The sequence below is a fragment of the Phocoena phocoena genome, chromosome 11 (genome assembly GCF_963924675.1).
Source record: "Phocoena phocoena chromosome 11, mPhoPho1.1, whole genome shotgun sequence".
Lineage (NCBI taxonomy): Eukaryota > Metazoa > Chordata > Mammalia > Artiodactyla > Phocoenidae > Phocoena > Phocoena phocoena.
This window is the reverse complement of record NC_089229.1, coordinates 77,248,837-77,265,163: the sequence shown is the minus strand read 5'-3', so window position 1 is coordinate 77,265,163 and position 16,327 is coordinate 77,248,837. Positions and strand designations below refer to the sequence as shown.

The 16,327-nt window shown below is 42.9% G+C and overlaps 1 pseudogene; it reads right to left on the bottom strand.

Moving 5' to 3' along the window:
* Positions 1 to 9,332: 9,332 nt before the first annotated feature.
* LOC136131421 (histone-lysine N-methyltransferase SETD2 pseudogene) lies at positions 9,333 to 15,969 on the bottom strand (annotated as a pseudogene).
* Positions 15,970 to 16,327: the final 358 nt, after the last annotated feature.

Here is a 16,327-nt window from a genome sequence, read left to right as displayed (position 1 = left end):
TTTAGCCTCCAGATACAACCATTAAATTTTCGACAATACAGGGGATAGAAGAATATGTTAATTAACATATCAGGATTATAATCAGCAAATCAGGACTATGGGACACTTGAAAGACAACTGGGTTTCTTCAACAAATGTACTGCAACAAAAGAGAAAAAGGAAAACATGGATTAGAAGATTTAATAGATATTAACACTTTTCAGTGTTTGGACTTTATTTGGATGCTTGAGGTAGTTCAGGACATTTAAACATTGATAGATATTTGAAATAAAATGATTTGGGGTTTTGGTGTGTAGTATTATGGTTATTTTAAAATGGCACTTATATTTTAGAGATAGAGAAATATTCAAGATAAAGTGATATGATGTCTGGAATTTGCTTCAGAATAACCTGGAAAGGAAAAGTGGGTGAGAGGGAGTCTAGATGAAATAATGTTGAAGATAGGTAGAAGTTAACCAAGACGGGTAAATATTGTGACAGATGGGGACTGGAATTAAGGACATATTGAGTGGAGACCAGAACATTAGTTAAGACCTCTTTGAATTGACACAGACTGTGAAGGTATTTGTGTCCCATGTGGATGCCCACCAAAGGCCATCAACTGCACAAGAGGCTCTTAATGATGAGGTGGACAAAATAACTCACTATGGATGTGAGTCAGCTTCTTTCCCCAGCACTCCAGTGCTAGTTCAATAGACCCCTAAACAAAAAGGCTGAGGTGGCAAGGATGGAAGTTATATATGGATTCGACAACATGTAATTTCCCTTACTAAGGCTGGCCTGGCTAGTGCTTCTGCTGAGTGCCTGATGGGCCAACAGAGAGTCCAGCCTTGAGTCTCTAATATGGCATCATTCCCAGGGGGACAAGCCAGTCACCTAGCAGCAGGCTGATTACCCTGGACTTCTATCATGGAGAGGCAGAGATTTGTTCTCATGGAAATAGACATATATTCTGGATACAGATTTGTCTTCCCTGCCCTTAATGCTTCTGCTAGACCTACCATTCATGGACTCACAAGAATGCCTTATCCACCACCTTACATTGAAAACAGGACTGTTTCTTTTATATATTTTTTTTAATTTATTTATTTGGCTGTGCTGTTTCTTACTTGCAGCATGTGGGATCTTCATTGCCGCGTGCGGGATCTTTAGTTGTGACATGCAGGATCTAGTTCCCTGACCAGGGATTGAACCCAGGCCCCCCTGCATTGGCATCACGGAGTCTTAACTGTTGGACCACCAGGTAAGTCTCTAAACAGCATTGTTTCTGATCAAGAAACTTCATGTCACAGTGAAGAAGTGCAGCGATAGGGCTTGTCCCATGGAATTAACTTGTCTTTCCACATCCCCCATCACCTGGAAGTGACTGGCCTAAATGAGAGGGGAAATGGCTTACTGAGGACTCGTTGATGGTACCAGTTGGTAGAAAACATCCTGAAAGAATAGAGTTCTGTCTTACAGGTGCAGTATATGCTTTGGATCAGAAAGCATTACATGGTATTCTCTCTCCTATAGCCAGAATACAAGTGGCAGAAGTGGAAGTGGCTTCTCTCACTATTACATCTTATAACCCATTTGCAGATTTTTGCTTCCTGTCCTGACAACTTTGAGCTCTGCTGGTTTGGATATCTAAGTATCCAGTAAGGGAATGCTTCTGCCAGGGGATACAACAATGTTTCCACTGAATTGGAAGATGAGACTATGTGTTTAAAAATAACAGAAATGTCTTTATCCCATGGTTTCTGTGGGTCAAGGATCTAGGCACAGGTTAGCTGAGTCCTCTGCTCAGGGTGTCACCGTGCTGAAATCAAAGTGTTGGCTGAGGCTGCAATCTCATCTGGGGCTCAGGGTCCTCTGCACAGGTCATGTGGTTGTTAGCAGAACTCAGTGCCTTGCAGCTGCGTGATTAACGTCCCTGTTCTCTTGCTGTCAGCTGGGGATGGCTCTCAGCACTTGGAGGTCGTTCTCAGGGCCTTGCCATGCGGCCCCTCCTATCTCAACATGGCTGTTTTGCTTCCAGACTAGCAAGAGAATTCTTCTGCTTTTTTATTGTTCTGAAACATGTTTTTATCTTTCATTTAACATTAAGAACATCTTTGTTGTTGTTGTTGTTGTTTTGGTGGGATTATTTTTGTTTTTTGGGGGGTTTTTTTGGCCGCTAGTGCAGCATGCAGGATCTTAGTTCCCCAACCAGGGATTGAACCCGTTTCCCCCTGCCGTGGAAGCACAGAGTCTTAACCACTGGATCACCAGGGAAGTCCCAAGAATGTCTTTTCATGTAGACAAATGTATGTTTACCTCATCCTCATAAACAGCTGCACAGCATTCCATTGTAGTAATAGATCATCATTTATTTAGCTAGACCCTAGTGACTGACTGACTGTTAACATTGCTTTCTATTCCTGCTGTTTCAAACAATGCTGCAGTGAAATTTCCTTGCACACACAGTATTTCCTGGGGCATTTCTGCAAGAGTGCCTGTAGGGCAAATTATCCCTGTGTCCAAGAGGAAGCATGTTTCAAATTTTGGTATATTACTGGCTTACCCTCAATTATTATGACAATTTTCACTCCTGCCAATAGTGTTGGAGAATTTCTGTTCTCCCTACCCTAGCCAGCATGGGATATTATGAAACTTTTTTTTCCTTCCAGTTTCCTTGAGATATAACTGACATACAGCACTGTATAAGTTTAAGGTACATGGCATAATGATTTGGCTTAAGTACATCTTGAAATGATTATCACAATAAGTTTAGTGAACCTCCATCATCTCATATAGATACGAAATAAAAGAAAGAGAAAAAAATTTTTTTCTCCTTCGGATGAGAACTTAGAATTTACTTTCTTAACAGCCTTCACAGATAACATACAGCAGTGTTAATTACATTTATCATGTACATTCCATCCCTGGTACTTATTTCTATAACTGGAAGTTTGTACCTTTTGACTATTTTCATCCACTTCTCCCTCCCCTCAATCCCCACCTCTAGTAACCATAAATCTGATCTCTTTTTCCATAAGTTTGCTGTTTCTTTTTGAAACCTAATTGACCTACAACACTATGTTAGTTCCTTTTGCACAATATAGTGATTCGATATTTCTATACATTTCAAAATAATCGCCATGATAAATCTGGTTGGCAACCAGCTGTTTGTTTTCTGAATCTGACTCTGTTTCTGTTTTGTTGTGCTTGTTCATTTGTTTTGTTTTTTGGATTGCACATATAAGTAAAACCAAACAATATTTGTCTTTGTAAATATCTTTCATTCAATAGGTGTCCTTTTTCTTTTTCGTGAATAGATGTTCAATTTTGTCAAAAGATTTTTCTTCATCTATTGAGCTGATCATATGATTTCTATTCTTCAGTTTGTTAATGTGGTCTGTCACACTGATTGGCTGGTAGATATTGAATCTCTTTCATCCCTGGAATAAATCCCACTTGATCATGGTGTATGATCCTCTTAATGTGTTGTTGAATTCAGTTTGCTAATATTTTGTTGAGTATTTTTGCATCTGTGTTCATCAGTGATATTGGCCTGTAATTTTGTTTTCTTGTGTTCTCTTTGTCTAGTTTTGGTATCAGGGTGATGCTGGCCTCATAGAATAAGTTCGGAAGAGTTCCTTCCTCTGCAATTTTTGGAACTAGTTTGAGAAGGATAGATGTTAACTCTTCTTTAAATGTTTGGTAGAATTCACCTGTGAAGCCATCTGGCCTGGGATTTTTTGTTTGTTGGGAGATTTTTTACTACAGACTCAATTTCATTCCTGGTCATTCATCTGTTCATATTTTCTACTTCTTCCTGATTCAGTCAGGAGATTGTACCTTTATTGGAATTTTTCTTCTTCTAGTTTGTCCACTTTATTGACATATAGTTGCTCATTGTAATCTCTTATGATCCTTTGTACTTCTGTAGTGTTTGTTGTAACTGCCCCTTTTTGTTTATGATTTTATTTTGGGGGGTCTTCTCTTTTTTTCTTGATGAGTCTGGCTAAAGGTTTATCGATTTTGTTTATCTTTTCAAAGAACCAGGTCTTAATTTCATTGATCTTTTCTATTTTTTTTTTTAGTCACTATTTCATTTATTTCTGCTCTGATCTTGATATCTTTCCTTAACTAACTTTGGGTATTGTTTGTTGTTCTTTTAGATGTAAGGTTAGATTGTTGATTTGATATTTTTCTTGCTTTCTGAGGTAGACTTGTATCACTATAAAATTCTCTCTTAGAACAGCTTTTGCTGCATTTCATAGATTTTGGATTGTGTTTTCATTTTCATTTGTCTCCAGGTATTTTCTTATTTCCTCTTTGATGTCTTCAATGGCTGATTGGTTGTTTAGTAGCATATTGTTTAGCTTCCACGTGTTTGTGTTTTGGATAGTTTTTTCCTTGTAGTTGATTTCTAGTCTCATAGCTTGCTAGAAATGTGGTCAGAAAAGATGCTTGCTGTGGTCAGAAAAGATGCTTGCTATGATGTATGGTCAGGCCCTCAAGACAGCTGTTCTCTTGCTCTCCGTACCTCCCCTGATCAACCAGTCCCTCCTTTACTCACATGACTCTCTAATCCTCTTAATTATAGGGCTTAATTAGTAACTGCCTACCTACTTGCCCCCTGCCCCAGTTGCTGGTTTCCCTGGTAATTGATGAGCTAATCTGGCATCAATTTACCCTATAAATGGTAGCTGCCTTCTCCCTGGAGTGGTGAAGATTGCTGCCATGTCCTGCCTGCTGTCTGCCACACACAGTGAGGTGTTGCTCCAGGACCTTGCTTCATGTGTAAGTTTCTCTTGTCCAATAAATCCCTGATGTCTCTCTTGCTGTCTCTGGGTGAGAAAACTCCTGGGAACTGAGATGTCAGGACATAAGGACGGGAAACAGAAAGTTGTGGAGGTGATCGGGAGGAGGCCGTCTACTAACATGTGGGGCCTTGTGGTAGCTGTGTACCATGAGAGATGCCTTTTTCTTCCATTATGTTGATGATATCCTGTTAACCTCAGTCTTTTCCCTGTTTAAAAGTAGCAGCCCAGTGCTCCTCATTCATCTGACTGCACGGGGGTGGCTGGTGAATAGAGACAAAACTCAAGGACCTGGATTAGCTATAAAATACAAGCATACCCCTGACCTACCACCCCTAAACAATTAGAGATACAGGCTTTAGGGATATGAATTCAGAGACAGACTTGTGAATTAACATGACCCGTTACCCGGGAGTGTCTGGTTGAGGTCTGTGGCAACAGCAAAATAATGAGTGCCCTTGGGCTTCTGGTCCTGACTATGGAAGGGGGCAGAGCAATGATAGAGTGTGATAGAACAACAGCTATATGCAGTCTACGATACATTACAACAGGTGGAAGACATTACAAAAAAACCTACCCGATTCTTTGAGCATGCAAAAAACCACTATTCATTTGTATGCAACATATAGGATCCCCGTGGACATCAATAGTGACCAAGGAATCTACTTTATTGGCCATGAAGTTCAGGAATGGGCCGATACAAAGGACATACAGGGGCATTTCCACCTGCCTTACAACCCCACTGTTACCGGGCTACGAAGAGACTACTTAAACAACAGTTGAGGTGGGAAACTCACTCTTAACACGTGGACACATCCCAGGAGCAGTTATCCCAGTGCCAAAGCCATGTTAACCTGGAGGTAACTAGTCAACACCATTCGAGTTCAACTGTTGACCACCGAAGGACTGTTGCCAACTACAGGTCAGGACAGCAACTCATTTTTGCCCTTCACAGGATCTATCCCCGGGGGAACATATTATAAATAGCCCTTAGGACTGGCAGGTAAGTCCTCAGTGGTTTGGGTTTGCTGTCCATTGGGGAATAGGATCAGAAAGGGATTTACAGATTTCACCTGTCTTCTACCCAGCCCCACCTCAGATTACTAAGGTAATTAATCCAGGCCTCTACTGTAGAAAGGCACCATTATACTAACCCTGTGTACTGTTACACCACCTCTCCAGTATTCGGCACTGGCTATGGAGACTGAGGGTGGGCAGGTGGTATGGTATTGCAGGCCAGGACAAAACGCATAGACAGGGGTGACATTACCTCAGAATGACGTTACTGCTTGTATTTTGCTTAATGGTCATGACCTTCCCTATATTGTGCCTGTTAGACATCTTGCAGCTTGTCCTACTCTGAGTGAAGGGAATCTGTTTGTGGACTGGGTGACGATGGTGGCCTCACTGAGAAATGAGTTTGATTGCTGGCAAATGCCACTGTCAACCTCTGAGAGTCCATGAAAAATTGACTTGATAAGCTCCTGGTTCCAAAGCTTGCCCACCTGTTGGACTGTCTCTACTGCTTTTGTGGTATTTGGTTGCAGTTGCACTTCTACCTACCTGTCCTCGGGGATATAGCAGAAGAAGTATGGGCCAAGATTATAGAGGTCGTACAGGGTACGTAAGGGTGGAGTGTTTGACCACGCCATTCAAAATGACTGTCCTCTTGCTCTGTATATCCCCTGTTCAGCCAGTGCCTGCTTCACTCACATGACTATCCAATCTCTTAATTATAGGGCTTAATTAGTAACTGCCTATGTGCTTGTTTCCTGCCCCAGCTGCTGGTCTCTCTGGTGATTTATGAGCCAACCTGACCGTTAATTCCCCCTATAAATGGTAGCCTCCTCTTCCCCCGGGTAGCAGACTGCTGCCATGTCCTGCTTGCTACCTGCCACAAACAGTGAGGTGTTGCTCCAGGACCTTGTTTCAAGTGTGTAAGATCCCTTGTCCAATAAGTCACTGATGTCTCTGTTGCTGTCTCTAGGCTCTTTCTTCAGTCTTGAGGCTGGCAACTACAAGCCTCGCAGGCCTGTGTGTTGCAGCCCAACATATGATTTTAATCCTCAATTTACTGAGACTTGTCTTGTGGCCTAGCATGTGATCTATCCTGGAGAATAGAACTTTTGCTTTTAAAAGACTTGCCTGATTAGACAGGTTGGACCCACCCAGGATAATCTCCCTTTGAATTATAGTCAACTGATTAGGGACCCTAATTTCATCTGCAAAATTCCTTGTGCCATATTGTTGTATAATCATGAAGGTGATATCCAATTGTATTTACAGGTCTGTACAATGCTCAAAGGAAATTACACTGGTGTTTACCCCAGGGGGCAGGAATTGTGGGATCCATCTTAGAATTCTGCCTACCAAAGACTGCTCCCTGGCCACCTTACACTCCTTATACCACTGAACCAGCAGGTGAAAAAGGTTAATCTACTGGTGTTATGATCTCAGTTACTGCAGGAAATTGTTTGCCTTTTTAATGGAAGCAAGGAGGATTTTTTCTGGAACCCAGGAGATTTTCTGAGGTTCCCTTCAATACTTCCATGCCAACAGTAAAGATCAATGGAAAGCTACAGGAACTGGAAAAAGGCAGGACAATTGAGGATTCAGACCATTCAGAAGGGAAGGATTGAATCATTCTACCAGTAAAGAATCTGGATGGAGCTGTGGGTTCTGGCTATGGGCAAGGAAAACAGGGAATAAGTGGGTGAAGGTGGAAGCTATAGATGTCAACTCTGACCTTGTGAATAACTACAGAAACCAGGACTGGTAGCTTTGCATACTTTCTGTTATATGTATGTGTTTATTCTAAATTCTCCTTCCCATTTTAATTTTATATAACACTAGGTGGAGGTCAACTTTACAATGTAGTCTTTAGTAGGACCTAAGACTGAAATTGAGGCTTAATTAATATAGGCAGCAATGGATTCAATGACTATTGGGGCTTTGTGGTTTACCTGGGGGAAGGGCAAGAACTTCACTTATCAGAGGGTTAGCTGTTTCTTGCTAAAATGTAGTTTCTTTGCTGGGCAGGCGTTGAAATGTGTGTAGAATGGTGCATATGAAAGCTGAGAAGTCAAAGGGGTCGACTGAGCTGCTTATGAACTTATTGCTTCCCAGCTCCAAATTCATTCTCCAATTGCACACCCAGAGTGCTCAGTCCTTTGACTACCTTGTAGCCCCAGCCCAGGAGCCTTGGTGATCACCCTGCTGCTGTCTTAAGAGGCACACCGCATGCTTCTGGCTTCATGCTGTAGCAACCCACAGCCCTCACCACGCACACTCCCAAGCATGACCAGGCCTGACTTTCCTGCCCCCTGCAGGGATGTTCCTGAGACCTTTCCAAGGTGGGCAATGTTCGCTCTGGCTTGGTACCTGCAGAAACATCCCAGCTTCCTCAGCAGCCTGCTTACATGCCTTGGCTTGTCTGTGCCCTAGGTGATTGTTTCCTGTTTATCAGATGACCCTAACCTAGCAAACTTTCTCACCAGCCAGTGGTTGTCTGCAACCGCACCTTCTCCAAAATTCAATTAACCATCAAGTTAAGAAAAAGGGAATTCGGTTGGAGCCAAACTGAGTATTATAACCTGGGAAGCAGATTCTCAGAAAGCACTGAGAACTCTTCCACGTGTTAGAAGTTGAAGGCATAGACTTATCCTTTTTTTTTTTCTTTAATGATTCTATTTTTTACATAAAAAGTTCAGTAAAAATTGGATAAAGTAAAGTGATTTTTTTTTTCGGTACGTGGGCCTCTCACTGTTGTGGTCTCTCCCGTTGCGGAGCATAGGCTCTGGATGCGCAGGCTCAGCGGCCATGGCTCATGGGCACAGCCGCTCCGTGACTTGTGGGATCCTCCCGGACCGGGGCACGAACCTGCGTCCCCTGCATCCGCAGGTGGACTCTCAACCACTGTGCCACCAGGGAAGCCCAAGTAAAGTGATTTTAAGCAGTAAATCAATCTTATCTACATAGCACAAGGCTGGCCGAAACCACAAGGCAGGCTGCTCTGGAATATTTACATGATAACACATTAAACCTTGCAGGAGAACTTAAACCATCCTTACAAAGTCTTCTGTGATCCTAGCATGCAGAGGCTTAAAAGCAAAACAAAAGCCAAAAACCAGGAAAGACAAATTATTTTCAATATATTCACATATACATTAAAATATAATACCGATCGTCAGGGTAAGGGGTCGTGGGTGTGGATGCACATGAGTCTGTGTGCTGACAGCACCGCCAAGGAGGAGACACAGCCTTGAGAGTGGGGTCAGGCCTGGCCGGGGTCTCAGAAGGTAAGGTCTCAAGGGCCTAAACCCTTGCCTCAGATGGCCTCTACCAACAGCTCACAACCAGGGACCACTTGCTGTAGATGGAGCTCATTTATGTGAGCTCATTCTGCAGGTTTGAATTCCCCAGGGTGATATGCCATCAGTAGCACAGCCCTGACAATGGGGTGGGGAGAGAGGGCCCACGGGATTTCTTCTCCCCAGAGTCTCTCCTACCAGCTTGCCCGTCCTCCCACACTGGCCCTGAAGGTCACTCTAATTCAGTGTCCCGTTTGGGTTTGTAAACAGCCCCAAACTTCTGCATGTACTTCTTAATGTACTCCTTGGTTTTGTGTCTCACATTCTCATTGCACTCCAGGTCCTCGGGGTTCTAGTACTTCAGCTCCTTATTCATAACGCCGTGAGTCAGCCTGCGAGCTAGGTGTTTGAAATCTTCAGTTGTGGTAATTCTTCCCACTTTGCAGTCAGTTTTCCAGTAAGGGTTCAGGCACTGGGCAATGAACTGGGACATCTCTTTTCTGAATACTTCTTTGCTTTCCTTAGCCAGCTCACTGGAGGCGTCTGCTTCTGCTGTCTTAGGCTTTTTTGAGGTCTTCATGGGATTTTCATCATATGTTGGGGTTCCCAGGTCCATCTCAGCTTCATGCTCAAGGCTGGCATCATCTCCTGGGCTTTCCCAAGTAGGAGGATCCCACTGAGTCTGCCTTGTGATCACATGGTAGTAGTAAATCTTCCCTTCTGGGTCTTGGGCTGTCTTCCAGTTGGGAGGTAAGACAATGGTTTTTGGTTTGGGAGGAGATGGGGGTGGTAAATCCAAGAGGTTATTTGTCACAACCATTTCAGGTGGCTGTAAGGGCTGAGGCTGCCCTGGTGCAACTATTGTAGTCACGGCTGTGGCTGGCTATACCACCACTCCTTGTGGGTGAGCTGTGAAAATCTGTTGTCCCTGGATGTACTGAAGACTTGGCTGGGCATAACTCTGTACAATTGGTGGAGTTGTCTGTGAATAGGGTGACGTCACACCATAGAGAGTTGGAGCAGCCTGTCCTTGATAATATATGGTTGCTTGAGACTGTGCAGGAGAGTACTGCTGCTGTACACTCACAGACTGTTGGTTTGAATCCCAAACACCATAATTCTGTCCCTGGACTGGGCCTGGGGCTGGCACTGGCAGGGCGGTGACACTGGAGTCTTGGTGTACCACACCATCACTTTGGGCCACATACTGTGAACTGGAAACTTCCACAGGGGCTGCCACATGTGGGACCACTGGCACAGGTGGAGGGGCAGCAAGGGGTTCTGTAGAATGTCCCACCAAGGGCTGAGAATAATCATAAGGAGAAGGAGAACACACAGGATCCATGCTGGGTGTGGGGAGGAGCACCTTTCCAGCATTAGGATTGCTGGGATCCACATAGGCCTGCATGGGGTAACCTGGTGGGTAGCCAGCAAAGGGGTGATGAGGGGCATGGTAGCCAAGAGAGTCATAGGACAGTGGAGACGTCATTCCCAGGTTCTGCATCTGCTGCTGTTGTTTTTGAGCCTCCCGCTGAGCTACCTCCTGCTCAAACAACTTTCGGCACTCCTCTGTAGAAAGTTGATTGTGATCTTTAATTCGTACTTTCTTTTTAGAAGTTGGTGTATCATATCTGCCACCTGGCCTTTTTGTTCCCCACTCATAGGCAGAAGAAGGTGGTGAGAGGGAGCCCCTTCATTTCCTTTTCTCTTTATTTTGAGTTTGTTTGTCTGGGTCTCTTTCTCTTGACCTGTCAGGAGTCTTTGGGGCAACTGTTTGATCTCTGAAGCCAACAGCATCCCTTCCTTGTTCATTTATTGTGCTCTCCTTTTCAGTTTACCTTTTCTTTGGAATTCGATATACCTCCTTTAGGTCTTTCCAACTGTCCAGGAGCTTGGTGGCCAAATCACTTATATCTACTGTTTTATGTGGCTATTCCTGGCTCCTCTCACTCTCCACATCAGATACACCCTCCTCTTCATCTTGGGATGGTGTTTCCTCAGCAATAGGTTCGTCTAGTTTTGTGCCATTGCTCTTTTTAAGCTCTATTTCAGTGTCAGCCTCTGGTTCAGATGTGGGTACCTTAATGGCCTCCACAGCAATTTCACTATCAACTTTAGATTCAGGCAGCTGTTGTGTGAGTAGCTGTTGTGACTGTGACTCTTCCTCTTCTTCTAGAGGGACGTTTTCTAACTGGTCAAGGTCCTCTTTGCCATCTTTGCCTTCTAGCTCACTGGTAGCATCAGAGATCACACTGTCCATGCCATTTTCACTTATAATTTTAAGTCTGCGAAACATTAGCTCCTTGGGGGTGTCTGTGTCAGCTTCTATGCTCAGCTTGGTGGAAGGATCAGGTGTGTTGAGCAGTGTGTAAGCACGTAATGCATTCTTGCTAGAATACCCATCTCCTTCGCTCAGCTGAGGGACAGCAGTCTTGGTTTGAGACCAACATTGAATAATAGGAAGTACTTTGCTTTCCTCCAACATATTTTTAGTAGGAATGGGTAAACGTTCCAAAGTCTTTATAATCTCTTCCTGAAGCTTCTGGTTACTTTCATGGCCATCATGTAGTTCTGCCATCCAGATCCACAACAAAGGCAGCCCATGACGTTCCAGAAAGGACTTCAGGCAAGACTGTGAATGTGTGTTCTGTATGAGCTTGAGACAGGTAAGTTTCTTTTCCAAAGTTTCAATTCTAACCATTAGCCAGGATAAGCTGAGCACCTGGTTTTTATCAGAGACACTCACCATTCTCCAACAGAGCTTCTAGCTCTCCATCCACCGAATCCTTCTTCCGAGATCGTTCTTTCTTCATTTTCCCTCCTGCTGCTCTGAGGCTGACTCTGTTCTCTCCTCCCAGGTAACCCCGGCAATTAGCCGACCCACAGAAACATTTCTGTCCTTCCTTCCCATATCTTTGGAACTGATAGTCAAATGTTAACTCTGAGCCTGAAGGAACCAGTTTGGTGGTAAAAATCCCAACTCGCAGTTGTCCGTTCACAGTCCATTTTTGAGTCTCACAGTTTGGTTCACAGCTGTGATTCATGAACCTGGAGCAATTTCCTTTCTGAGTGGCATCTATTATCTCATCATTCTTCAGGGCCATGAAATAGTAGGGGATGTTTTTGTTTCGTGCATACTCCTTTACCTGGGCTTTAAACTCTTTATGATCAAGTACCTCTCCACAATATTCCAGGACAAATGTGTTTGAAGGAAGGTCTTTAGCAGCTCTCAAGCCCCAGCCTTTCTTTTCTGTGAATATGACTTCCACATCTGCATGCTGTTTTCTTTGAAACCGTCTATTGGAACAATAATTCCCATTTGGACAACGAGAAGAACATTCAATCATGAGGAGACGATTAAGACAGTCTTCCCCACATGCTATTTCACCTTGAGCTCTTTCATCTTTAGAAAGAGGTGTACACTCACACTGCATTCGCTTAATATCCTGATGGGATTTATTCTTCTTTCTTTCTGTTAAATAAACATTTTCTTCAATCAGATCAAGGTAACAAGGCATCTTCCCTTGTTTGGCACATTCCTTCTACCGCTCTGGGTCCCTGAAGTCCTCCATGACACACGAAGACCCAACCAATGCTGAGCTTAGAGGCACTGCTGTCTCTCCCTGCTCTACCTCCACTCTAACTTTCTTTCTGTCCTGAAGCTCACCATCACTTTCAGAATCACTCTCCAATTCCTGTCTCCTTTTTTAAAGAGGCCCTTTATCTTTCATATCATTTTTTTCTAAGTTTTTCAAAAGATCTTTCTCCTCATTCACAGCTAAAGAGTCCTTAATGGAATTGCTGCTTATTTCAGGTGCTTGCACTGACCCCTTTTCCTTCTGAAGGGACAGAAAAAAATTATTGGACTGGCCTGAAAAGTGAGATCCTCCACGTTGATCCCAATTCTCCTCCTCTTCATGGTCATCTGTTAAGGAATCATGTAGTTGGTACCTGCCCTTGAATTCGATCATACACAACCCCAGTTCCAGGCAGTCTACCTGCTGATCTTGGATCCCAGTAGCCATTGCCTTGCCAGTATTTACATGTCCCACTATATTGTTCTGCACTTTGCTGATACTTGTGTCCACCACAGGCTCCATAGCTGCTGTCAGGTTGCTGATATGTGGTAGTAGGCTTTTGTTGAGAGAAGTCCCACCCTAGATTTCTGAGCTCTTCTGATGATGAACGGAAACCATCCACTTGGGAGATCTCACAAGAAGAAAAATTTGACTCTGTTTTACCCAGTCTACTATCTGGCCTGTTAGGGAAAGTGGTCTGTTGCCGAGACTTACTTGAGACATCTTCAAAATCATCAGAAGAATAAACTGGCAGCTCTTCTTGCTGCTTAGAAGTTATTTTGGCCTTCACTGCTTCCTCAGAATTTGGATGACCTAGAGGGTCAGATTTTATGTCTGTATGACTTGTACTATCAACCCCAGCACTCTGAGGATGAGCAGTTTCAGACAGGTGATTATCTGTTTTTGTCTGGGCTGTATAAAAGAGATTTCTGAATTCTTCTGTTGCTTTATGAAAGAAGAACTTCTCGGTTTGAGGACAGGCTTTACTTGCTATACTCTCAAATTTTTCCTCATATGAATGCCTCCTTGGCTCCAATCGCTCATCTTCCCAGTGGTCAGAATAGTGTCTGCAACTTTGACTGCTCCGAGAAGAACAAGGACTTGTTTCTTCCATGGGCAAAGTAGAATTCTTTGGCACAACCACAACAGACTGAAGACGGTTTCTTGGAATACTGCTATCATCAGAATCTGTATCTTCTGAATCACTTTCATCACTTGAACTTTCGGAAGAACCAGAATAATCTTCATGGACAGTGGATACAATCTCTGAGGCATGACCACTATTGTCACATTTTAAGGTATATGTTACACCATCACTGTCCTCCATGATTAAATTCAAATCACAAGAAGAAAATACAAGTTCTGAGTCATCAGAAGTATGTGTATGTCCTCTTCTACCTTCTTCATCTAAAGAGATTTCTGGTCTTCCTCTTCTATCAGGCAGTATGGAATTCCCTTCTTCTTGAGCCTCTTGCACACATTTCCCAGATAGTCCATTATTATGCCTGTTTTCCCAGGAAGAAAATCCTCTTCCTGAATCAGGAAGGCCACTAGCTACTTCTATTATTTCTTTCTCTGCATGCTTTAAAAACTCTGAGCTTTTACTCTTCAGCACAGCATCCAAAACTGGAGATGTATTCTCTCCACATTGCAAGAGAGTTAAACTGTCTACTTTTGTCCCTGGTGGAAGACTCTGAAGAGATGAAGCAATACATGAGCTCCCTGTAGGTGGATATAAATCATCAAAATGATTAACAGAAGCTGAACTAGTACTACCAACACTCTGCTTATATTCTCCACATGCAAATTTTGAGTGCTGATCTGTCAGACTTCCATTATCACATATAACTTTTTGATTTCAAATGCACATTCATAAAGCTATTTGAAGAAATCTTGAAGAAACGAGACCTGCTCCGCCTTCGCGCTCTCTCTGATCTACAGCAAGGAGATACGTAAGGAGTATCTCTTTCAAATTTTGAGTAGCTAAAATACTTATCATCTCTCTCTGTTTTAGATCGTGAAGATGTGAGGACCTCTGCTTAATGTGTAATGCAGATGCACACTGGACATTAGGGAGGGAGAAGGTCCAAACAGAATTCTGTGTTTAACTTTTTTTGTCCTGCCTTTAAATTTTATTCCATCAGAGGTATGAATGCCAGCGGGGGATCCTCTTCCAAGCTTGCCTTTCCTTGGGTACTCTCCCTCTGCCCTAGGGTACTGTTAAGAGTTCTCAACACGCAGTCATCTCTCAGCATGAGCAAAGAATTGGTTCTAAGGCTCCCCCTGCACCCCCAGTCCCCTGCGATTGCTGAAGTCTCTTATATAAAATGGAGTAGTACAGTCTGCCCTCAGTACCCCGGGGCTCCACATTGGAGGATTCTGCATCCGAAGATTCAATCTACTTCAATTCAGTTTACAGCTGGTTGAATCCGGGGTGCAGAACCCGTGGATACAGAGGGGTAATTGTATTTATTTCACTCTATTATAGCTTAACAATTCTGGTTAAATTTACCGTGTTCTGTCTCCTGGTTGGACCTAGATTGGTAGAGGTGTGATGACTTGCTTGAGTTTGGGACAAAGAAGTGAGCATAACTAGCACTTTCTCCCCCCTCTTTGGGAATAAGCTGCTCACAGAAAGCATGCGTTGGGCCCAATTTCTCCATAAGTCTTACAAGGGCAGGCGGCAAAATAGTCTGGGTCCGGTGCTGTCTGCGGCTGGATGCGTATGTCTGTATCATTATGGGGCTCAGTGTAAGGAAGCCCTCTTTTACACAGATATAAGGTTGAAATTAGAGATTGAGGGTTATTAGTAATAAAGATAATATATCATGTTCCACATACCTCTTGTCTACTTATGAATTACTTTAGAACCTGGGTGGAGAAGAGGTTAACATGCTTCACTTAAGGGAAGAAGCTTATTACTATTTCTTTTGACAAGTTGAGTGTGAATTGGTTTTATCACTTTCTAGGCTTGTTCTATTCATAATTAACATATATTGAAACTTACATTAATATAAGCAAACGATCCTGCAATATTTGCTGTCAGAAAATAGATAAGGGACAACCTTCAAATCCAACTTTTGTGTAGTTGGGCCTTCAGCTATAAGCAGATTTTATTTATTTTTCTAAGTCTCTTATGCTTTTCATGGTGAGTTGAATATCTTTATTATAAAAAAAAGCTTCTCTGTAAAACTAAACATTTTAAAGAACTTATACAACATACATAAGGGTCCCAAAATGCTCACTTTTCATAAAAATGACATCTATTTCCATAGACGAGTTCACTAACATCCTGACAGCTGATGGAAAAGTGACACATAGGCTTTAGTGTCTAGATCACAGATTCTGTCACCTAGGAAGCTTTCAAGTACAGCAAGTAATAGAAAAACCCAACTGAGAATGGCTTACATAGAGTGAACCAATTAACTTCCTTTGAAACTACAGAGATACATATTGCTAGGAGTGAGACTAGAAGCTCACATAATGTGACTTAGAACCTAGTTATTTTCAGTTTTTAACTGTCACTTCCCTGGTGTTGACTGTTTTTGGACAAACTTACTCCCTCCCCCCACACCCCCGTTCATAATCCTAAACTGACTTTGAGAAACTCTAAGAATTACATGAATCCTTTTTGTGAAACAAAGAGAAT